The following is a 24,694-nucleotide window of genomic DNA, read 5'->3' as shown; positions in this document are numbered from 1 at the left end:
GTCAGGACATCGGGGGTCGTGGAGTTGAGAGTAGATGAGGAAAGGTAGAGTTGGGTGTCATTCGCATACATGTGGAAGTTAACTCCATGTCTGCGGGTGATGTCACCAAGGGGGAGCATATAGAGGGTGAAGAGGAGGGGACCAAGGACAGAGCCCTGAGGGACACCACATGAGACAGCACGGGGGGTGGAGGAGAAGCCATTCGTCAAGACAAAGTGAAAACGGTGAGAAAGGTACGACCTAAACCATTCAAGGACAGTGCCTTGAAGGTTGATGTGGGAGGACAAGCGGTGGTGTAGGATAGCGTGGTCGACCGTATCGAATGCTGCCGATAGGTCGAGGAGGACGAGGAGGCAGAGGGAGCCCTGGTCACAGATGGTCAGGATATCATTGGTGACCTTGACCAGGGCAGTTTGCGTGCTATGGGCAGCACGGAAACCTGACTGAAGGGGTTCGAAAAGTGAATGGGTGGAAAGGAAATAGCGCAGTTGGGAGGCGACAACTCTTTCCAAGACCTTGGAGAGAAAGGGGAGGTTGGAGATGGGCCGGTAGCTTGATAGCTGCGACGCATCAAGGGAGGGTTTTTTCAGGGTGGGCGTGATGATGGCAGTTTTTAATGGAATGGGGACAGAGCCAGAGGAGAGGGACAGGTTGATGATGATGACTACTGGTTGATGACTACTGTTCAATGGAAAAGGATATGTGTATGAGATGGTAGCAATACGATGACAATCCTCACACTCATTTGATGCTGAGATGTGTTACCAACTGAGCGAGTAACCACACCCCACTTTTAAATCAACTTTGGAGAGTGTGTCTTCCTTGAATCCAAATTGTAGTTTAAGCTGAACAACCCCAAATCAACCACTTTGCTTTTTCCCTCCCTCCGAAATAAAATCTTCGTCTGCCATGACCTTTCCTTTCCTGTTGACACAATTTATATTCTTGCATTTAACACACACACTTGGTCACGATACGGATTTTCTCGCCGGATTATCCAGTTTCTCCTCGTAATGTAAAGACAATACAGAACTTCCCAGATTATGCTCTTTTCCACACAACGCTCCACAAGCCTTTGACCGCAACTTTCCTGGCTCCATTTGCTCTGCAAAACGCAGCAAATTGATTACAAGAAACTATTCCTCAAATTTAACAACAACAACAAGATTCCATTTATAAAGCGCCTTTCACGTCAGGAGGACGTCCCAAGGCACTGCACAGTTGGGTCATGACCCGAGCAGGGGGGAAATGGTCAGGGTGAGGGGAGGGAAGGGAGGGAGCGAGGAGGGGGGAAACGGTCAGGGTGAGGGAAGGGAGGGAGCAAGGAGGGGGAAATGGTCAGGGTGAGGGGAGGGAAGGGAGGGAGCGAGGAGGGGGAAGAGAGTCGAGAGGGGAGCTGAAGGCACAGTCAAAGAGAAAGGTTTTGAGACCGGCCTTGAAGGAGGAAAGGGAGGAAGCAAGGCGAAGGCACTGGGGGATGGAGTTCCAGAGCCTGGGGGCTGAGGCTGAAGGCCCGACCACCGATGGTAGGGCGGTTGGGGCGGGGGACGTGGAGCAGACCAGAGCCAGTGAAACGGAGGGTACGGGCAGGTAGGTAGGGGGATAGTAGGTTGGAGAGGTAGGAGGGAGCAAGGCCGTGAATGGCCTTGTAGGTGAGGATGAGGATCTTGAAATCAATCCTCTGGGGATGGGGAGCCAGTGGAGGCGAGCGAGGGTGGGAGTGATGTGGTCGCGAAGCCTGGTGCGGGACAGTACACGAGCTGCAGAGTTCTGAATGACCTGCAGCTTGTGGAGGGAGGTGGCGGGAAGGCCGACGAGGAGAGAGTTCCCATAGTCCAGCCTTGAGGTGACAAAGGCGGGGACCAGGGTTTCAGCAGCGTGAGGGGTGAGGTCGTGCCGTAGTCTGGCGATGTTCCGAAGGTGATGGAAGGCGGTGCCAGTTGTAGTGCGGATGTGAGGGAGAAAGGACAGCTCAGGGTCGAACAAAACGCCGAGGTTCCTGACTGGCTTTGAGAGGTGGAGAGTGCAGCCTTGGATGCTGATGGTGTCAGCGCCTGAGGTGCGGAGGCGCTGACGTGAGCCATTCAGGAGGGCCTCGGTTTTTCGCACGTTGAGCTGAAGAAAGTTGTCTCTCGTCCAGGACTCGATGTCGGACAGGCAGGCTGTCAGGACATCGGTGGTCGTGCAGTTGAGAGTAGAGGAGGAAAGGTAGAGTTGGGTGTCATCCGCATACATGTGGAAGTTAACTCCATGTCTGCGGATGATGTCACCGAGGGGGAGAATATAGAGGGTGAAGAGGAGGGGACCGAGGACAGAGCCCTGAGGGACACCACATGAGACAGTACGGGGGGGTGGAGGAGAAGCCATTCGTTGAGACAAAGTGAAGACGGTGAGAAAGGTACGACCTAAACCATTCAAGGACAGTGCCTTTAAGGTTGAGGTGGGAGGACAAGCGGTGGAGTAGGATAGCGTGGTCGACCGTATCGAATGCTGCCGATAGATCGAGGAGGACCAGGAGACAGAGGGAGCACTGGTCACAGATGGTCAGGATATCATTGGTGACCTTGACCAGGGCAGTTTCTGTGCTATGGGCAGCACGGAAACCTGACTGAAGGGTTTCAAAAAGAGAATGGGTGGAAAGGAAAGAGCGCAGTTGGGAGGCGACAACTCTTTCCAGGACCTTGGAGAGAAAGGGGAGGTTGGAGATGGGCCGGTAGCTTGAGAGCTGCGACGCTTCAAGGGAGGGTTTTTTCAGGATGGGCGTGATGATGGCAGTTTTTAATGGAATGGGGACAGAGCCAGAGGAGAGGGACAGGTTGATGATGTCAGTGATATGTGGTGCAAGAAAGTGGAGCTGGGAGATAAGGAGTGGAGTGGGGATGGGGTCAAGGGAGCAGGTGGTTGGTTTTAGGGATAGGATGAGTTCAGTGACAGAGGGTGGGGAAACGGGTACGAAGGTGTGTAGGGGAGGATGGGTAGGAGTCGGAGTGTGGGAGGGAAGGGGTGGGTGGTGGGTGGAAGTTGGCAGGGAAGTGACCGCGGAGCGGATTCCCTTGATCTTGGATTCAAGGACATCCAGCATCTCCTCGCAGTGAAGGTTGGAGGAGATGACCTGCGCGGGGTGGCGGGGTGGACGGAGGAGTCGGGTTGTGGTGGAAAACAGTAGCCTGGGGTTGTTCTTCGCCTCCAGGATTATCCTGGAGTAGAAGGACGACTTGGCCGAGGCTAGAGTGGAGCGGTAAATACACGCATACTCTTTTCTGAATTTACAACTGTGACCTCTTCAAACAACAATGACCCCGATGCTCTCATCACACATCAAGCCTCGCCATGATTTATGATTCCACCATACGTGTCCCTCCATCAGTGATCGGTCTTTCGGCAATCTGCCTGCCCACTCTCTGTAACTCAATCTCAGAGTGCCCACATGCCCAACGTGCGGAGCGATTTGTTAACGAAAATTGTTCTTGTTATTGTTTTTGAAACCAGGCCTCGCTCGCTCACACAGCGTCTTCATGGTCCGTATCAAGATCTTCCGCTTTCGCCACACTCTTATTTATCTTCCCCTTGCAACCCACCTGACAACCACCACTTCCTCGGGTCTCAATATTCTATGTTGAAGTGCGTGAGTGTTAACTATTTTGACTTTTCACAATTCCACGCACTACCACTCGTGAATATAGGTTCATAGAAGCAAGTGATAGATGCAAGAAACCCTGATTCTCCAGCGCCCTGGGACGTCTTTCCAACGTGAAAGGCACTATCAAAGTGTAATTTGCTGTTTTTTTTTGTTGCTTTATTTGTTCGCCTTCTACTTCCTGTGAAACCTTTTCAATAATATTCTTCCTTTCTTCCTGTTTTAGTTTTATTCTACGCTTAGTTGTTTATATGTTTTTATGTATCTTGTTTTCAATTCACAATGCAAATTAAATCCGAGTAGTACATGTGCAATTCTCAAGTGAATACGTTACCTTGTTTGTTCATATGTCTGGAACTAATTGCGTTCATGATGCAAGATGTAGTTTCATGTTCCTTATGAGTACAAATTTATTTCAGTGTGACGGCAGTATGTTCACCTAAGTCTCTGCATTCAGCAACAATATGTTCAACAGAACATGGAGCAACCAACGTTGTATGCAATAATTGCTATTTACTACCCCATTCTTGCAGCATTTGGAATTCCTGGTAAGCCTGTTTGGTCGCAAGCATTATCAGTGATCAATAGGTTACTGAATTTTGTGACAGAAGACATTTTATAAATTGACATATCTGGTTATTCATGTCCGTCGAGAAAGATGTATGTATGTATCGGACTTGAAAGTAGATTGTAATGCGCATAGGAGCAAATGTAGCAATGAGTAGAGATACTTAAGTTTATGAAAGTACCATCAATAGTGGGAAGCGCTGTGGTAAAAGGTATACAAAGATTTATGAAGATTGCACAGCACCGAAGGGCGACACTCTTTTCACTTCGAATATTGTAACATATTCCAATGGAGACTATCAATACAGTGGTGAAAAAAAACAAGGTTTATCAAATAGTACAAATAGTTTAACTTTCTCTTAAAACTGAGAACATAGATACATCGAACTGATATTGATTCCACTGGAAAGTGCGCTTACCCAACTCTACACAACTCCAATTATTTCAAATATACATGTTTCTCAGAGATAGCCTCCATCCTCCGCAGGTTGATCGTGATCTTTGACTCGGCTCTTTTGCCAGAGGAAAATAATTGATATAATAGCTAATGGGGAGGATTTTTATTTTTTAGCTTGACTTAATCAGGTGTCAAGCAACGCGCTTCTATCACTCTGAGTCCCCAATTTCACATCTGTGCTGAAGGACATCATTGCTCAATTCCTCGATGAGAGGAAGAAATAGGACACAGGCACTGAGCGAAGGAAAGTTATCAGAATTCGACTTTTTTTGGCCATTTCTTTTTGGGAGTAATTGAAACAATTGAAAGCAAACTCTGCGAACATAACATAGATTTACATTTCCAATGAAACTCAATTAGGTAAATGAATAATGTCCTCGCGCAATGATCAATAATCTTTCGAAGATGTTCCTTTGCGTTTTACACGATTTACTGTAAATTGCACTAACTATATTTTGTTTGAACATGTTTGAAAAAATTCAAAAAAGCGCAACCAAATATAACACAGATTTACATTTTTAACATCAAAAATTATATTCATCTAAATTACCTTTTCTCTTTTTATTGCTCCTCTCAGTTAATTTGCTGGGGATTGTGATCCTGTCAAGAGGAAATTGCGGTCTCTCCAAGTGCATTACTCGCTATTTGGTAGGCCATGGCAGCGGCTGATCTCCTGGTTGTCCTTGTAGATGTGTTGTTGAACGAAATTAACAATCTTGAATTGAAACCAAAATATTGCACGGAGAGGATGGCCACAGTGTTTATCGTAACTCTGTCTATTTCCATCTGTTCTCTGAGCTTTCCCTGCTATTTCATATTTGATCCTTATATTATAATTAACAATACACCATGGTACTGCGCATTCAAATCAAGCTTTCATACCATGGCCATCTGGAAAGCGTTTGAAAGGTTTCATCGTGTTTTTCTTCCCATGTTTGGTTTTGCTTTCATTTGCCTTTTTAACGCTCTGACTCTCAGGCACATTATGATGGCTAACAAAGTCGGCAGGCGGCTTCGGGCTCAGAGAAGTGCAGAGAAACCAATTGATCAAGAGATAGACAACCGAAGAAAATCCGTCGTTTTACTCTTCGCCATATCGGGCAGTCTTGTACTGTTGTGGCTAACTTTTGTTACATATTCCTTCAAATGGAAACTTTCGAATTTTAATTACACCGCAACGTTTGTCAACAGTATGCGGTACATAGTGCAAGAAACCGGAATCATGCTTCAGAGGCTGAGTTGCTGTACCAACACCTGCATTTATGCTTTGACTCAGTCCAAATTCAGAGAAGAGCTCAGGAAAGGAATAATTTATCCATTTCATATCATTGCTAAATTCCTGAAGTTATGGTAAGACTTCACGCATTGTAGAACTTCAGGAATATCAGAGAATGCATCAACAAAAAGGGAAGCCTTATAACACGATGAACCAATGAGCATTATGCGGTTGTTGTAACAAAATAAGAAGGAATGTTTGATTGTTTATTGAAAGACAATCTGTCACAAATATTTTACAAAATGCGATTGAGTATGCTCAATGTGCTCTCCTAAAGAGAAGTGTTCAAAATGTGTTATTCTGAAGCATTTTGTTTGCTGTGTGAATAAATATTGGGGATAAAATAAAATTTATTGAGTTTGTTGATCTACTTTTCTTTTCGTGTTTCTTAAAGTCAATGACTTTGTCTGGCAGCGGATCTTTTTCGTATAAATACAAGTAAGCAATCAATGTGGACTGTGTCAGATGGAAATGCTGTCCATAAACACATTTAGCCTCACGAGTGGTGGCATAAGGGTTTTCCTCTGAGCTGAATTGCCACAAGATGGCATGAGTTGGGAATGCAGACCAGTCACTGGGGGCATGGTCTTAACCACTTTCTTCCCATTCACTCTGCAAGAGAAAACTGCCATAAAACGTAGGATTCTCGAAGCTGAGCAAGCAGTGGAATAGTTTGCCAGACCATGTTTTCAATATCAAGCTTTGTCATTGAGGGAAGATTGTGTGCGTTCTCGGGGGTTGCAGATTATCAGAATGGCACAGATTTCACAGTTTCTTTCGTTTACTTTTAAATATTGTGATGGCTCTGTTTCAGATACAATGTTGAACAAAACATAATCATAGATTCACTGAATATTACAGCACAGAATGATGCCTTTCAAAACATTTGGAAGACCCAGTCAATCAGGCACTTCCCCATAGCTTTCTCCCCCACCCCACCCCGAAATAAAAACTCTATTCTCGGTTAACCAATATACATAGAGAAGACTGAAGACAGAAAGCAAATAGTAACCAGGAAGTGAATTGTGTCTGTTAAATTTCTTCTTAGTTCAAAAGTACAAATTGACATTATAAATGTTATCCTGGAGTTAACAATTGTAACTTGGTTTGACATTTTGCGTTTTGCATCTGGAAAGTGTTCCAACTTACTGTCATCATAACACTGTGCAATATCAAACAAATTCAAGGAAAATCTTGGGACTCATTTAGATTAGGAGCAGATAATATTAATAATTATCAGCATGGTGTGTGTATATTTCAGACGTTGTCTCGGTAAAACAGACTGCAGCCACTCTTACGGGAGAAGAATGCGAGAACAAATGCGCCAAATGTGTCTTTCAAGCCGGATCTATTGTGAATTTCAAAAGCATCGAATTTTTCAGACAGATTGGAAAAGGGACACAGTGGGAGTCAGTCACTGATGATGGACGGTTTATTACGAAAGCAGTCGATGAATCGATTTCATTTTCTCTTGAAATCAATCACTTGGAAGTTGAAGACAGCGCTACCTATTAGGTTTTACCAAAGAAAAGCAACGTCATACCGCAGCTTTGTTATCTCTCTTTAAAATAAAATGGGTGAAAGTATTTTGAAAACAATTACACGTTTATATTTCTGTCATGCTTTGAACAGTCAATAGAGCTCATCTCTACTCAACCTCAGCTGCATTCTTTACATTCCAGAATCGTGTTCTAGTTATATTTTGAGTTGCATCAGAAATAAACAATAAAAATGATTCAGAGCACGAATTGTTATAATTTGTGGAAAAGTTTTCGCGTCAACGTGTCCCATTTGATGTACTGCTCTAAAATAATTTTTACTTATAATTTTATGAAGGAAGACTTTCAGTGAGGTCAACTTTGCTTTGGGCGAGTCTCCATCACGCCTCTTCCACAGGTTATCACAATTCACAGTTATTATAAATGCGAAAACATTCCTACAAACAGTGGCACAATTATAATAACAGGGAGCAGTATCCGTAGTCGGCAGGATTCGAACCTGCGCGGGAAGTTTCCCAATGGATTTCTAGTCCATCGCCTTAACCACTCGGCCACGACTACTGACAAACTAATAAAAAACTAATTTGGAGAAAATCGTGCCAGCTCCTGATTCCTTTATTAATATTTCCTTGATTAAAATTGTCATTTGATTTGATTCCTTGCATTTCGTATAGTGGAATAGCACGTTATCACATTGTCGAGACAGCTCCAAGACTTTGATAAGATTTTTTATTAAGTGACATATGTTGTAAAATTGTATTTCTGCAGAACCTCTGCACCAATTTGCGGACAACAAATAGCCGTGACTTGAATGGCTAAAGTTATCCTGGCAACTTTTGGCCACAACATTTTAAATAAACTTGATTCACTTAAACGCCCACTATATGGTCTATTTATTTGTAAGGGTTGCGGCTTTAGTCGGTAATCATCGAGCAGTTTCTCCGTCACACTCTGCAGTCCGCAATCCTTTTCTTCTTGCACATCCTGGTCCAATTATTCCCTGGGATTAGATATAGAGGCTGTGTTCCCTGGTAAACCATGCTCATTCCCTTCAAAACACAGAAATTCCCATTTCAGGATGCTTAGAAGTTTCGAACTTGCAATAATCATGATGATCCGTTTCTGACGCCAGGCTGATAACCAGAATATTTAATCGTAGGTCATCTGTTAGAATAGTTATCCTTCAAAAAACGTGATTCATAAATATTATTATGTTGTACGGTTGAAGGAGCTGAGTGAAGAATTATGATGGCCGAATGGCTGAAATGTTGAATTCCAACCTCAATTGTTTTATCAGTGCACGAAATTGTTATGACCGCAGTTGAAGTAATCTATTATTACTTCCTACGAATAGAACAGATTATTTGGCTTTGACTTTTTTTACAGATAGCGTGTAAAGCACTTGGAGACGTCTCGAAGACAAGATAAAGCGCTCCACCAAAGCATTATTATTATTATCATTATTGTTGATTAAATGCAAACGGGGAAATTTAAATTTCAGATTAATTGTGCACTCAATTACTTTAAAACGTTTCAAAAATATGTCGCAAGGAAAATCGATGGTGATTGCCGTGACTCGGAATCGAACCGAGATTGCTGCGGCCACAACGCCGAGTACTGACCACAAAACGATCACGGCTGTACACCTCCCTCCACATACAGTACAGTTGCTCACAAATATCAGAAACGATTTGCATTAATTTTTGTACAATTAACGTGTTATTCGCTGCTGTTCTGGAAGTGCATTCACTTTTTCCTGTAACGCAGAATGTTTTATATTTAAACGAGTTGCATAATGGAGACAATTGTCTTTTATTGAGAAAATGTTAATCCGGCATTTAAGATCAATTATTATCTCATAGATAATATGATCAGCAATGACTGTGCACACAATATTTGTACATCATGTGTCAATAAGAGTGGAATGGATTTGTGATTTATGTTTTGAATCGATTCTTACCTGAATTTGTAACCTCACTGGTTGGTGAGCTCCGGCCTCTCAGCGTATCTGAGGCTGAGGTTGTGGTTTGTTTGAGTCGAGTAGGTCGCGAGTGTAACTGGTGGTGTTCATGATATTATTCAAAGTGCGAAGAAAACTTGAAGAATAATATGTTTCTTCCAGTAGGACCGTCCCTGGGTGGGCTCGAACCACCAACCTTTCGGTTAACAGCCGAACGCGCTAACCCATTGCGCCAAAGAGACTTCTATGCACCTTTTTTGCCAGAAAAAAATAGCTTTTTATTGGCATGATTGTTGTCTCTGGAAAACCCTGGATTGAGAAGAAACGACAACATCAATAAGTGAGTTTTCCAAAAGTGAAACCTGAATACAAATAGATGGAAACACTGACCACTGTGTGATGTGGGATTGTTTGCCCATCAGCTCCTTGTTCTCCCACAACTGACATCCAAATAAAATAAAAATGCTTTTAAAACTTGATTTGGATCAACCCAGCAACTAACTTTGGAAGAAAGTTTTTTGGAGAATAGTTTGAAATGTCTTCAGAAATATAAGAGTTACGTGATAGTACATTATTTTATTTTATTCATCCTGAGATGTAATGATTTATAAAGACATAAAGCGAAATTGAATTTGTTGATCGGTTCCGGTTTTCGAAATATTCCAAAACGTTTCTCATTTGCTTCATTGCTGATCGGGATAAGGTTTTATTTTTACAACAACAACAACAAGATTCTATTTATAAAGCGCCTTTCACGTCAGGTGGACGTCCAAGGCGCTGCACAGTTGGGTCATGACCCGAGAAGGGGGGAAACGGTCAGGGTGAGGGGAGGGAAGGGAGGGAGCGAGGAGGGGGGAAATGGTCAGGGTGATGGTAGGGAAGGGAGGGAGCAAGGAGGGTGAAGAGAGTCGAGAGGGGAGCTGAAGGCTCTGTCAAAGAGAAAGGTTTTGGGACCGGCCTTGAAGGAGGAGAGGGAGGAAGCAAGGCGAAGGCACTGGGGGATGGAGTTCCAGAGCCTGGGGGCTGAGAGGCTGAAGGCACGACCACCGATGGTAGGGCGGTTGGGGCGGGGGACGTGGAGCAGACCAGAGCCAGAGGAACGGAGGGTTCGGGCAGATATGTAGGGGGATATTAGGTTGGAGAGGTTGGAGGGAGCTAGGCCGTGAATGGCCTTGTAGGTGAGGATGAGGATCTTGAAATCAATCCTCTGGGGGATGGGGAGCCAGTGGAGGCGAGCGAGGGTGGGAGTGATGTGATCCCGAAGCCTTGTGCGGGACAGTACACGAGCTGCAGGATTCTGAATGACCTGCAGTGTGGAGGGAGGTGGCGGGAAGGCCGGCGAGGAGAGAGTTCCCATTGTCCAGCCTTGAGGTGGCAAAGGCGTGGACCAGGGTTTCAGCAGCGTGAGGGTTGAGTTAATGCCGTTGTCTGGCGATGTTCCGGAGGTGATGGAAGGCGGTGCCAGTTGTGGTGCGGATGTGAGGGAGAAAGGACAGCTCAGGGTCGAACAAAACGCCGAGGTTCCTGACTGGCTTTGAGAGGTGGAGAGTGCAGCCTTGGATGCTGAAAATTTCAACCTGTCCTCTCCATCCGCTCAGCAGATCCTGGCCTGCTCGAAGTCCCTGACTGTGCAGCACATCGGGACATCCTTCTGACTTGAAAGGCGCTATAATTATATTGTTGCTTTATATGAAGTGGGGCACGGACTATTTCCATTCAGTTTCGGTTACATCTGTTAACTGGAGCTCTATATGGTAGTATGGTTCTTCATGGAAAAACAGTTGGAAAGGTTTCCAGATAATACTCTTCATCTCAAGTTGCTAGTTGTTAAACTCCAGGAATAAACGGACAAGAACACACACACTATGATCCCACTCTTTGATTTTGTTCCAAAGTGCACCTAACTCTCTCCTGAATTAGGCACCGAGGAAGCATCGTTCCAGGAATTAAAGGCAATTCAATTTCAAATTCTGTGATTCTCATGTGTAGATGGCCTGGAACTCGCAATTTGTTTTTGATAATGTTATGCTTTTTGATGGGTTTGGGCCTCTCAATGAAGGTTATTAAAATATTTTCTTGCAATACATTTTATGTTTCCACAACATTATGCAATAACTGGATTAAGTACAAATGAATGCAATAGTTTTAGATTCTATCGAAATTACAGCTTTAATTTATAATGATGGCTATCTTCCATGGTGGGAAAGCGGGAGACTTATCAAGCTACTTTTCCCAGTGTCACGCACATTTGACACATTCTGAGAAAAGGCAGCGCAAAGGGAATCCAGAATATGAATTCCTGGGATGAACAATGATTTACATAATCTCCCCATTCGGGCTTCGGCTGGCATGATTAACAGTTGCTGATTGGGAATAGTCCATGATCTTCGCAAATTCGAATGGACTGTCATGCGACTAAGGAAGGCCGACCGATTTGAAATACAATCTGATGTTGGAATTGAGCCACGCTGGCTGGTCTGTCATAATTTATTTATACTGTACAGTAATGACGAGGAGCCCGACTCCAGACACATGCAACCCAGATGGGCAAATTCGAATTAATTGATTCTGACATTCAGTTGCCAAGCCTGTGAGTTGGTGCCAGCTCTGATACGAAGGTGCATCGTTTCTGACTGAAGCGCATTGTTTTCTGTTCTCCTAACAATAAACGAGCTTCTGTTTACAAAAGAAAAGCAGCATCTTGCAATTAAACTGGGCGTTGCATGCGTGCTGGTATCTATGACCTCTTATTTCTGCCATCAGAATACGAAGGCAGTGTCATCTTTGATCGATCACTTTTGTGGTGCTACCTCAGATTCAAAATTAAACGTTAATAAATGGAATAGATGCATGCTGAGAAATATCGAATTATAGCGTGATTAACTCTACAGCCAATTTAAGGCCGGTATGAGAACATCAATTGATCAAGATAATGTTTTGGAAGCAAGCATGCAAAATGAAAATGAATATGAAAATGTAGATGACTTCAGGTGGTGAACAAAAATGAGGAAGCATTAACGTTTGCACTATAAAGAATATGAGCACAGCTGGAACGGAAAATGTCAACCTCAGAATTCTTACAAGCAAATAATTGTGATTCCAGATGTTAAAAGACAAATCAACTCTTTGAGAGGACAGGCATTTCCTCGATGGATATGTTGCGCAATATTAATGGTTACTATTACCATTGCAAACTCGGAAATATAATTCAGTTGAGCGCAGGTTTTGAAGTAAAATTTGTTCATAACCTGTTTTGTGCTTATTTAGATTGAACAAACAAATCGATGGAAAATACAACGTTAGTCAATGCCACCAAAGTAATATATTTTACATTGATTTCAATCACAATCGAGATGTCTGAACTCTGCTTCCTTGCAAACACAATAAAAGCTTGAATCGGAAGCAATACGGATAACTGTTGCATAACCATAGCGGCTTGGACAAGGCAGTAGGCGTGAAGTGGATCGATCGTGGTCAGGTATTTGGGGTAAGAAGGATAGATAGGATCCATCCTGATGTGTAGGTTGTGCAAGTTGGACAGGCTGCTCATACTTTTTAGTGATTCCATGAATAACCAAGACCACAAACGTGAGATAGAAACAGTAATAATAATTCTTGCATTTGATATAGTGCTTGATCACAAATACGAGATACTTCAATGCGCTTCACAGAATATAAAGTATTAAAATGGTTGTACATTTTGTGAACGAAAGTATGTTTCAAAACAAAATTTGACCACACGCCTGCCTCAATGCTTACTCCAGTATTTTGGAAGAGCATATTTGAGAAGCAACGACGACAACGTGAGCAGCCTTCACTCGGGGTAGTGTCCCACCGTTGGCAGTGGTGGAGTCTGACACCAAGCCAGTTGGAGAAGGAGGGGTTAGGTGACTATAAGCATGATAATAAACGATGGCCTTTAGGCGGGATTTGAAAAAGGATGAAGAAAAGCAACTCATGAACGGACCTGAATACTGTTCCTTTTAGACATTCGTCAGAAGGAAATATAAATTCTTTTGTTCCCAATATAATAATAATAATCTTTGCTTTTGATACAATGGTTTTCACGTCTTCTAGACGCCTCAAAGAGCGTCATAGAATATGCTATAAAGTGAACTGACTGTATATTTGAGGGCGAAAGGTGGCATCCATTTGCGCACAGTAGTGTCGCATAAATAGTGGTGAAATGAAAATTACCAACTTATTATTGANTTTTTTGGAGAGATTATCATTAAGCGGGTGGAGTAAGGAAAGTTCCCAAAGGTTTCGTCCTGCCTTGAATATTGTGAACAAATTATGTCGAATATCATCAGCTTTAATAATTTAGTAAGTGATATCGAAACAGCAAACTATTTGGGGAAAGCAAATCAGGCATCAATTTAATTGCCTCTCCTGTTCTTATCATTCATTTGTTTTCTGTGAGAATTGTCAAGTTTACTAACCGTGCAATATGTCTACTGAACAGTAGAGAATAACACCTTTGCACTTAGGAAGGCACAGTCTTATATAGTCCTCTTCTCCATGTATAATTGGAATGAAGAATAGCGGAATACACCAATATAGCCAGAAATCCGTAACGCAAGAAGTTATTTGAATTGTGGAGTTTTTGCTGCATATCTTCCTCATTACAGCTCAATGTGACAGTTCAGCCACATTCACAATTAACCAGCATCTCTACAAGAGTCCACCTGGTTGAAACACAGCAAAACATTTATCGGTTTGAGATGTATTCAAATTCAGAGAAAGAATAATAAAATCAGATAAATATACAACACAACGGAATTCATTCGCCACATAGAGATTGCACAAGCTTTCTGGTGAAGCGCATCAATCAATTTAAGCCCTAGTAAACCTCATTAATTTTGAAGGCGTTTTTGGTCATACACCGACTACCTTCTCTTGAATCCCCAAAATGGGCTATGCCACTATCACTTTACTATCACCTACCTGTCCGAACAGTAATTTCAGGAGACAAATTAAAGCTTTGAAGCAAGTCAGCGGTTCTCCTTCGGTGAAAACAAGTTTTTCACTGGTCAACTATTCGAAATCCATTATATTCAGTACCTCTATAAAGTCCATTATCAACCGTCTACCCTTCATTGAAAATAAACCAACTTCTCCAATCTTTCTTCATAAACAATTGTCCTCATCCCTGGTGATTCGTGTAGAGCTTCTCTGCAACTGTCAAAAGCCTTAACTTGTTTCCGGAAAACAGACGCTAAAAACAGAATGCAGATCGCCTCAGGTGTCTTAGCATTGATTTGTAGAAAGGTAGATTTGCTGTTGCAGTTTCCTTCCATTTGCTTATTTGAGAACATGGAGAAAATTATCAACAAAAACAGGTTGCATTAAACGTGCATCTGCAGGCAATATCTCAGAGTGCTGTAACCTGGCAAGGCTTCACGACAATTTGGGGACAGAGTGTGGAAGCCAGTGCAGACACCATCAAGGAGTACGTTATTAAGATCAGAAGAGAGGTAAACAGGGAAAATTGAAGAGGGATTGAGGCTGAGTGTCCTCGAGATTGAGATGAATGGAGGCTGAAACGATGTCCGCCGATGGTGAATCAAAGGGAACAAGGGACACGTAGATGGCATGAAAGCCTGATAGAGATGTGCAATGTAGCAGGTCAAATGGTCTGAGGTGGTGTCGTGCTGAGAGTTGAATAAACTTGTGAGTAGGATTGGTTCCCAGAAATCGATTCGTGAATAATGAGAGTTTCAGCTGTTGGGCGAGGCACGTTGTCTGAATTGGACAACACAGCGAACGTGAAGAGGAGCGACTCTGTTAAGGAATGTGCTGTAGTAAAACTAGTTGGTTACCTCTCCTGTTGTGTGCGTTGTGCTAACTTTGGAAGCTGTTGATACTTTTTTTGGAGTCCAAAACTGGGGGCCACAAATATAAGATAGCGACGATGTGATCAAAAATGGAAATTTTAAAGAAATGCTGCACGCAGAGAGCAGCGACATTGTCTGAATAAATGAATTTTTAGTTGCATTCAATAGGAAAACAAACATTCACTTAATGGAGCGGGTAATAGAAGGTTAAGAGGTGTAAAGAATCATGTCTATTACAAACACCCACATGGAATGGTTGATCTTCGTGGACTGTTTCCGGGTTGTAAGTTCTTCGTAAACCGTTTTGTGAGAGCACGTTCCACTTACGTTGTTACTTCAAGGATTTATTTCCTTTTATTCCAAGTCAATTTGCTCCACTAAGCCTGAAATTTTATATTCCGTCCAGTGCCTTGGGAAGTCCTCACGACGTGAAATGAGGTATACAAATATAATCTGGTTGTTGTTTTGGTTGTTGTTACACTAATCAAGACTGACTGATTGTAAGACTATCACAGAATCATAAAATCATAGAATCGTACAGCACAAAAAATGCCATTCGGCCCATCGAATCTGTGCCGGCTCTTTGAACAGAGGAATTAATGGCAATTCCACTTCCCAGCCCTTTCCCTATAAACCTGCAATCCCGTCCTCCTCAAATACCCATCCAGCGCGTTTTTAAAAGTAGTTGTTCAATCGGCCTCCACCACCCTTTTAGGCAATGCGTTCCAGATTCGAACATCTCGTTGAGTGAAGAAGTTTCTTCTCAACTCCCCTCTGCTTCTTTTAGAGACTAATTTGAATCTGTGACCTCGAGTCACCGATACACCCACAAGTCGAAACAGCTTTTCCATCTTCAACTTCTCAAATCCCCTCATGCTTTAGAAGACCACTATAATGTCTCATCGTAAACTTCTCTTCTCAAATGAGAATAATCCTAGCCTCTATAGCCTTTCCAAATAATCAAGGTCCCTCTTTCCTGGAACCATACTTGCGATTCTCCTCTGAACCCTTTCCAATGCCTTAACATCCCTCCAAGGGTGTGGTGCCCAGAACTGGGCGCAGTATTCTAACTGATGCCTAACCAGTGTTTTACCTGGGTTAATCATAACATCCTGACTCTTGTACTCCATGCGTTATCATTAATCATCCTGTCACCTCCCTCCGCTCAGTGGCTTTGCCGTATTTTACATGTCCACCAGTTCTGGCCGACCGCACCATCGTCGGTAGATCCCTCAGCCTCTCTGCCCTCATCCTTTGGAACTCCATCCAACCTTCACTTCAACTCTCTTTATTTGTTAACTCCTTTAAGGCACGCCTCAAGACTTGCCTCTTCGAATCTGACTTTGGCCAATACCCTCCCCTCTCTCCCATCCACCATCCCTTAACGAAAATAACCACACCGCTCGTGTTCTATTCCCTGACTGTTCACCGACATCTTACATCCTCCTGTCGTGAAATACGCTTTACAAATAATCCTTTATTGTATCAGAGCAGAGGGTGAGAAGGTGACTTTAAGTTTCGGTCAAAGATCGAACCGTATCTCTGACGCAAACCGTGAACTGCCATTCAATATAAATATCAACATATCCGTCCTTTGTCGGAGATGTTAAACCGACGACTCGACAAAGAGAAATTAGATGTGACCAAATAAATTTAATATCCGAATCCATGGCTGTTTTTGGGACGTTGTTGTGCACAGTTGGCTGTGTTTCTTAGCCCAGAAAATATACAGCATCTGCACATTACAGTATATCCTGTGAAGCATTCGAGGACATCCTCTCGAGGTTTATGTTGCTTTATCGCCTTGTTATTAGTAATTTTGTTGTTGTTTTCATCTTTTTTTCCTGTTTTGTAGCTTAGATTGTATTTTTTGTGCAACGCTATTTAGTTTAAAGAAGAGATAATTACGTACTTTCTGTGATAAATTTGACAGGTTTCGGAAACTGACTCCAAAATGTTTTAAGCTTATTGTGGTTTGTGTATGTGAAACGAGGTCCTCAGTATTTTTGCTTTGGCAAATTATCAGGCTATCAGCTTAAGTGATTACACACGAAAAGGAAAAGCATTCAACTATCGCGTATTGCAGACGNTTTTTTGAGAGAAACCGATTTATAATTATCGTTGGGATTAAAAGAATGCGAAATATTTTTTTGTTTTTCTTATTTTCATGTGCGGTTATACTCATTTAAATGTCACATGTCACAGATTAACAGTCACTAATTTAATTGTTCAACAAATTATCACTAATTGCAGCTTGCGAGACCTGCTTATCTCACTGGGAATTCTTCTTGCAGTTTAAATAAAGCTCTTTTCAGTCGACTGACTGACACACTTTTCATTGGCACCCGTGCGGCTTGCAGCAGCATTTGTATCTGTTTCTTGCAGGAAATGCATCGACAGGAATTTGTGCTTCCATTAACCTATATTTACTATCACATTCTCGCAGCCCTCCAGGTCCCCAGTAAGTGGTAACAGCCGAGCAACCTTGAGCTAATCATTAAGCGATTCTGATTACGTAACACATACATACATTGATGTGTGTGTTTTCCAGGACCTTTCAGCCTGGCTAACTTGACAGTAGTGGGGTTGCTCTCAGATGCAGAAAGCTGCAATCATTTGAGGAGGCGTTAACCTGAACTCACAATTTGTCTGGTCAGGTGGACATAAAACCTGATGCTATTTAATTTAACAGGCAGCTGAGAATTCGGTTTGATATTTATAAGTTGGAAGGTATCACCGTCAATGCAGCTGCTCCACCAGCACTGGTCTGAAAACTCATATTTGGAACCCATAGCCCTCTGCCTCAGAGGTCAACAGAGCAGAGACATAATAGTGGAGGACAAGCACTGGTGCTGAGAACTGGAGGAGGTAACGCAAAGAACGTGTGAGCGAAAGAGGGAGGGGTGAGATGGTGAAGTTATCTGGAGTAGCTGAAAATAAAATACAACCGTTTGTATTTTACTGGTGCATTGACATCAAAACTAATTGCCAGCCTGGCTCAACTGGTTGCAACATCACATGTATTTCAGAAATGTGTGGATTCAAGCCGCAAGTGAGTAATTGAAACTAAAAGGCCGACATTACCCAAAAGTATATGGACTGCACTGCTTGAGGCGAACTCTTTCCCATCAACGGCCCAGTTATAATTCCATTTGATTTGCACAGTGACAACCTGAGTAGCAATACACTTGGTTTCTAACCATTGCAATTCAAATTGTTCTATCTGTATTCTCTCTTTCTCTTGCAGTAAACCTGGTGGCCATCGTGATTCTGTACAGAGGAAAGTGCCGTCTCTCCAAATGCATCAGTGGCAACCTGGTGGCCATGGCAGCGGCTGATCTGATATTGTGGTCATATTTGATGTGATATGTTACCGCACTGGTTACTTTTACTTTACCACCACGAAGATGAATTTAACCCCGGTTTGCCGTGTCAATATAGTCCTCATTAAGGCATCCACAGATTCCTTTGTGTGGTTCGCAGTCGCTTTCACGTTCGGTCGCTTCACAGCCATTTGTTGCCAAAAGCTGAAAGCAATGCACTGAACAAACCACGGTCAATGTGATCGGCACATTCTTTATCATAAACTGTTTTACGAGCATTGGGGATTATTTTATGTTCGCTCCTAGATACGTAATTAGCAAAGTTTCTTGGGGCTGCGTCCACACAGAGAGCTTTCACTTGTTGCTCGGATGGAAAATCTATGCCTACATTATATACATTTGGAATCCATTGCTCCCACTTCTGTTGATTCGTGTATTGAATGCTTTGACAGTCAGACACGTAGTCGTGAGCAGCAAAGTCCGAATAAGACTCTGGGCTGGTAACAATGAAATAAAGCGAAAGGAGATGGAGAGCAGCAAGAAGTCCATTATTTTATTCTTTGCGGTTTCAGGCAATTTCATTCTCCTCTGGATGACCTACGTAATCAACAATATTTATTGCGGAATCACGGAAAAATACTATTACACAGGTATCGACGATACTTTGTACATCAGACAGGAAGTGGGGGTTATGCTCCAGCTTTTCAGCTGCGGCACAAACACATGCATTTATGCGGTGAGCCAGAGAAAGTTCAGAGAGGAGCTGAGAAACGGTGTCCTTTTCCCATTTGCTCAATTTCTAAAACTAATAGCCCAGGTAAAGCGTTAAAATAATTCTGTTGTGCTGTTTCAATGAGTTACGCTAATCATTACACAATTCCACACAGCACTGTCAAAAAGCAATCGGCGATTGAAAGACACAATTATACATATATACTAAACACATATATATGTATTTGTAATATAGTAGTGTTATCTGTAACAGTAAACCAATTGCGTCAATAGCGGTATACCACAGAAAAATTGTATGGTTCACTGAAAAAAATCACGAAAATGAATTACTTTTCTAATAATAAACTGGACCTGAGTACAAAGTCAATATCGTAGCGTTAACACTTTTGAAATAAAATATCGGTAAGTTCACGCAACTGACATACTAATGACAGTTTGTGAATACTCGCTAAGATGTAAGAGCGCAGTACGGGTGGGGCAGAATCATATGCTGACAGCATGTCTTAATCAGGTGTATATTTAAGCCAAAAAGAGGTAATAGTTAAAACAACAACGTTTTGTGGAAGTAGATTCTCAATGCCATTTCAAATTTATCTGATCCCACTGAAAATTTGCTTTGAATACTGAGGAGCCCTCGGTTGTCAGATCAATTCTGAAATGATTTGCTTTTCTGTGCAACAAGCAATTTGATCAAACACTTTGAAAGAATAATTATGTTTTAACCACAGTTTAGAATATGTTCTTATGTAACCGCAAAGCGGCGCTCCAGTCGCACATCGGAAACGTGAACTCTTTCAGCGCTATTTATCAATGAAGGCAATTTTGAAACATAAGCTTCTTTGAGCAGCAGTTTGTTTGAAAAGCATTTGGATTTTATGCTTTTCAAGATAATCTTGACAAAAATGCTTTGCTTCTTCTGTTCAACGACCGGATGACTTATTGATCAGCAGAGGCTGCAATCCTAAAGAGAACGTGATTTCCAGAGCTTCTACACTTCAACTCATCCACTGCTCGATAGAACCATGCATCAGTTAAACGACACATTCATCTAAATATCAACTGTTATCCATCCAACTGTTCCATCATCTTCAATCCACACAGCCGCTGTCGCGTCGATCTACAGCAACACACAAACAACTCAAACCATTCATTCTTCCATCCATTCTTCAACCCAAACTCTCTGTCCTTCCGATCAACCGACTCTTTCTTGAAATGATTGATAAGCGGAACGTTTCAAGGAGACACGCGATGAGCAGCAGAGACTCCTGCGGGTAAAATGGTCCAAAGCCTAACTATCTGTGAGAATATATCCACTAAATCTTTGAGAATATTTTGCTTTAAAATGTACAATGCTCCTGTGGAAAATCAAGTTTGGGAAGCAGAGTTCTATAACTGGTCCTTAATTCACAACAATGCAATCTGATGATGCGACATTTTCAATTAAAAAATATATTTATTGGAATAATCGCCAATTGATGCTCCATTTCATGTTTCAGCTTCTTTCAGTGTGATTTGTCTATTCAAATGTCACTGACTTGTCTCGTAGCCATTGAGATAAAGCTACTTATCTGATCACTGTTGCTTGGTGACGCTCTGTAACGTTTTTACAAACGCGGTTTCCATCTGCAGATCAACAGGAAACGACTCACTGAACATAGAGCACAGGTTTCTGCACATTGCAGATGACGTGTAATGCATTGTAACGATCTATTTTTTGTTTATCCACAAAAAATCCATATTGAACTAACAAACAATACTAATCTTTGCATCTGATACAGCGCTTTTCCTCTCTTCTTATCGTCGCAAAACGCTTCACAGATTACAATATAAAGTAAACTGGCTGTGTATCTGTGGGCTAAACTTAGGTAACTGATCGGGCACAGCTGTCACCAACATGCAGTCCTGTAACGAAGTGAACGCTTTTTTTTATTATTGACGGATTATTAACAGGCGTGTGGTGCAAATGAACTTGCTAAAGGTTTCGCCCTGCTGGCACTCGAAAAAAGGTCTCTCGCTTGCGCTGCGATTGCTCTGCAAGAAATAAACAGACAGTCTGATGAATAATGACTGAAGGATGATTTGTTTAACATCCTTTATATTAACGGAGGGTTGGTGGGCTTGTGGGGGGCGGGGGGTGGTGGTGGTGGTGTTAGCGGGGATTCATAAAGATCGGTTTTTAAATATGAATAATTATTTCCGCTGACCAATAAATCAATGACTTAAAGCTTTAAATTCGACAATTAACAATTGAACAATTGAGCAAATGGCGACGTTAGATTTGTAGTCTGTACAGTGGGTAGGACACAGGGTAGCCTGACGAGTGCAATGCCTGCAATAACAGCAATAATAATATTCACAAGCCAGAGACAAGTAAATGGGACCAAAACTATGTCACTCAGAAGAGCCAGAAGACACAAGGTGGAGCAAATTACCTTTACTCTGCTGTAAAAGTATTTTTTCCATGATGAAGGGAATAATAGACAACACATTGTTGTCCATAGAGAACACAATTATCTTTTTATTTTATACAGCGACTTTCATGCCAGGAAAATGTCTTAATCGCTTTACATGATTTAATGCAGAGTTTAGTGACTGTATTTTCCAGGCGAATGCCACGCATCCGTGAAGAGTCAATCCGTTTATTTCACATTGTCGCCTTTGACACAGGGATTGTGTGCGCACATCAACATTTTGAATTCCTATTTTCCCGGCTGATAAAACAGCAGAATGCAGCACTGTGAGGCTGTTAACATTCAGGTGGGCATTATACCCAGGTTTATTCTGATGGCGGTTAAAGATCCCAGGGTACTACTTGAAACAAGGAGGTAGATATTCCCAGTGTCCTGGACATCAGTCCTCCTTTGAGATATCTCAGCAATGTGATAAGAAGGTGTCTGCAACGCAAACATTATTGTCATTCAAGATATGACAATAATGATGAATTAATCACCTCAATTCACGACTGTTTAGGGGACACTGCTTGTTCAATTGTCTACCGCATTTTCTAATAAAATATACAGTCAATTCACTTTACAGTATATTCCCTGAAGCGCTCTGAGAAGTTTTTAAGACGCGATAAGTCGCTATATAAATTGCCAGGATTACTAGTGAGGTAATATAGTGCTGTATTTTGTGCACTGTTGGCCTGTATATCCTGAGATATTGAGTTTTTTAGCAAAGCAGAGGTATGGGATCTTAAGCGTCCAGAGAAACAGACAGACGAAATCTGCTACACTACAGTCAGGCCACTGAGCCAGGTTCATGGATAAAGTTAAGGGTACCCTCATCATACAGTCAGACAGAATAAAAGCATTCACTTATTTACCAATCTTTTTGTATAAACATTCTTAAACATGAACGTTATAATATTTCTTGAATAATTTGGCTTCATGATAATAGTCCAAAATTCGCTTTCAAGAACAATTTAGAGAGCGTCAGTTTTATTCAATGAAAAAGATTCTGTTCTGCCCTCACGCTTGTTCATCGTGTATCTGCTAATTTGCAGTAAAGCTTCCACAGTAAAAATTGCAAACTGTTATGCTCTTTGGAGCTAATTCACCTACAATGGGTTTCAAATATTTGTTTTGCTTCTCAAATATACAATTTGTATGGAGTGCCTACACTTACAGTTTCACTAAATATCCAAGACATGTTAGTTTAATGTAACCTTGTAGCAAGATGTAAGCTTTGTATAATTTACATTCCATTATCTGCCAAGCGTGTATTGTCAGATAAGAGCACTGAAGTATTCCATGATAGTCACAATGCGTTTTATTGAGAATCATATCTGATTCTTTGACAATTATTTTATTTACACGGTCAGAAGGCATGTTTGGAGAATGCTCTGGGTTGTTTGCTGTAATATTTTTAACCAATTTCTAGCAGATGGTTTCGGGTCAGATTCATATTAAGCGGAAACCGGTCTAATTTAGAGTCAGAAAGCGCAGATGTTTCCTGCAGATCAGAAACTGACTCCTACTCAGATCATCACGTATCTACTATCAATAATTTCTTGTAAATGTTGTTTGAATCGCAGTGACCTGGGGAGCAGGATTCAGTCCAGCATTTGCTAAAGTTAATTTGTCTCAAATTTATCAATTTTAGGTACATTTGTTGTATTATAATTTGACTTAGTTTATTGAGGTCACTGGAGGTGCATAGGTGTCTCATGGCAGCTGAATTGACTTCAGTTTGAAACACTTGACCAAAACATATGGAAAGTGAGTCAAGACTTTGTATTAGTCTCAAACATTTCTGATTCTCAGCCAAATCGGTATTCTAGTCCCTGCTATTGAGCAACCAGCCTGCCTGCCCTATTGTCAGGACCAGATGGGCAAACTGGTCAAGGAAGGCATTTGAGATTTGTTCAAAGTAGGCTTTTTTAGACACGCAGGGCAAATCAATAATGCATAGGGTGGTTCCAACTTTTCAAGAAGCAGGAAAGTAGCCAGACACTGTATAACTTATTAGACCCCTGGACGAATACATCCCATCCCGAAGTCTTTCGAACCAGCACCCACTGAATTATGCTGAAAGATCTGTTCCTCCAGTGAGAAATTTACACATTCCAATCCAGACAATAAAATCTTCCAATGCGGCTGGTTTCTTGAAAAAATGGTTGCAATTAAACTGTCCCCTAAGTAGAGCCCTGATTCCGGCACCTATGTTTCCTGGAAATGCTTCCTCAACCAGCCTCCGTCTCTCTTTCTTAGAAAGGAACAAAGACGCCCATTTATAATCATATATATTATCATTTTCTGTGTATTTTATTAATTGTTCCTCACATAACGTCACTCAAATTGAGGGAATTAGGAACTTCGATATCTGCACAGTCTGTTGTCCGGGCCCTAACTTTGGACAATCATTGATGTCGAATTGCAACTTGAACAACTTCTGTGCACTTTCATGATAATTTCTGAGTATTTGGGCCTCAGCTGGTTCAGGAGGTCGCCCAACACCCTCTTTGTCTACTCAGCGGCCATATCATGGCATGGTCTGTGCTGATGTGGGTTCATAGAGATGACCATCCTTCTCTTGTTGCAGAATTCCTTTCTGCTGAGGTTTCCATAACAAGTTGCAAATTCTCTTGGATTTATACGCAGGCGTCAAGTGAAGGATTGTATTGGACATGATAAATCTCCTTGATATGGAAAGGGTTCATGGGCCGAATTCCACCAGAATCGAGCTTCACTTTGATTATGTAACATTTGTAAATTGGCAGTATTTGGCTAATATTTGATATCAGTAGAAATTCTGCCACCGGTTAGCTGTAATTAATAAAAGGAACTTTTCCAAGATTGACTTGAAATTCATGGCATGGTGTAACAGTTTCCAAATTCTGTATGCACACAAATTATGCCTATAAAACTAAAGCGCCAGTGAAGTGAGATTCCTTCCATGTAGGGA

General features: G+C 41.9%; 2 non-coding genes across 2 annotated transcripts; both read right to left on the bottom strand.

Moving 5' to 3' along the window:
• Positions 1–7,914: 7,914 nt before the first annotated feature.
• On the bottom strand, positions 7,915–7,997 carry trnas-aga. The gene has a single exon. It is a non-coding gene; the product is annotated as a tRNA-Ser (tRNA).
• Positions 7,998–9,564: 1,567 nt separating this feature from the next.
• Positions 9,565–9,638, bottom strand: trnan-guu. The gene has a single exon. It is a non-coding gene; the product is annotated as a tRNA-Asn (tRNA).
• Between the last annotated feature and the right edge of the window lie 15,056 nt (positions 9,639–24,694).

This window comes from Callorhinchus milii, unplaced genomic scaffold, assembly GCF_018977255.1.
Source record: "Callorhinchus milii isolate IMCB2004 unplaced genomic scaffold, IMCB_Cmil_1.0 Scaffold249, whole genome shotgun sequence".
Lineage (NCBI taxonomy): Eukaryota > Metazoa > Chordata > Chondrichthyes > Chimaeriformes > Callorhinchidae > Callorhinchus > Callorhinchus milii.
The sequence above is the reverse complement of the archived record's forward strand: the minus strand, read 5'-3'. Positions and strand labels throughout refer to the sequence as shown.